Genomic DNA, 978 nt, shown 5'->3' on the forward strand with positions numbered 1-978 from the left:
ACCCCTGTGAGAGTGGCCAGAGAGACAGGGCAGTGCCACTGAGAGGGCTGTCCCCAGACAGTCATCTCATTTTCGACACTGGAAGTCTGGTCTGACCTAGAGCCCGAATGTGACCCCAGCATTCTCGAGTCTGCAGCATCCTGGGTCGAGAAGGTGGCTCTATCCTCAGGCTCTCCTCGGGTGGGAGAAGGGAGACTAGTACATGTCCCCACCCAAGCCCTGGCCCTGACTCAAGATAGGGAGACCCCAGAATCCTCATGACCAGTCTGACTGGTCCTCTGAAAATATAGGTGCCCTGGAGAAACCCAAGTCCAGCGACACGGGGTGGCCCAACTGGCCAGCCAGGGACCAGGACTTCTTCACAGCATCCTGCCAGCACTCACAGGGCCTGAGGGCAGCAGCGATGGGACAAGGTCTCTACAGCTGGAGAACCACAGTTACAGGGTGACAACCAAGAAGTTGACTCGTGGAGTCTGTGCTGGTGGCCTCTGTCTAACTCTCCAGGTTTCCTGTGGACCAAGCCTCCATTGTCATCCCCCTTGGCCTCTGGGTGCCCCAAATCCTCCTTGTGAACTTACACACCTTCCAGAATCAGCCACCTGTCCTTCCTAGTGGGAGATAAGTCTCAGCTTCCATCCAAGCCAGCAGCCTGGCCTGCTGCAGACAACTGCTCACCAGGACCAGCGACATACCTTGTGGCCCCAAATGAAACTGCAGGCCAGGCCCCTGGTTCAAAAGTTAAGAATTTAAAGTTGGCGCCGGGTAATGTGGCTCAGTTGGTTTTAGCATCGTCCCATGCACTAAAAGGTGGCCGGTTAGATTCTTGGTCAGGGCACATACCCAGGTAGCAGTTTCCATCCCCAGTTGGGGCAGATATGGGAAACAACCAATTGATGTTTCTCTCTCACATTGATGTTCTATCTATCTATCTATCTATCTATCTATCTATTTATCTCCCTCTCTCTAATAATGCCCTCA

The sequence above is a fragment of the Myotis davidii genome, unplaced genomic scaffold (assembly GCF_000327345.1).
Source record: "Myotis davidii unplaced genomic scaffold, ASM32734v1 scaffold762, whole genome shotgun sequence".
Taxonomy (NCBI): Eukaryota; Metazoa; Chordata; class Mammalia; order Chiroptera; family Vespertilionidae; genus Myotis; species Myotis davidii.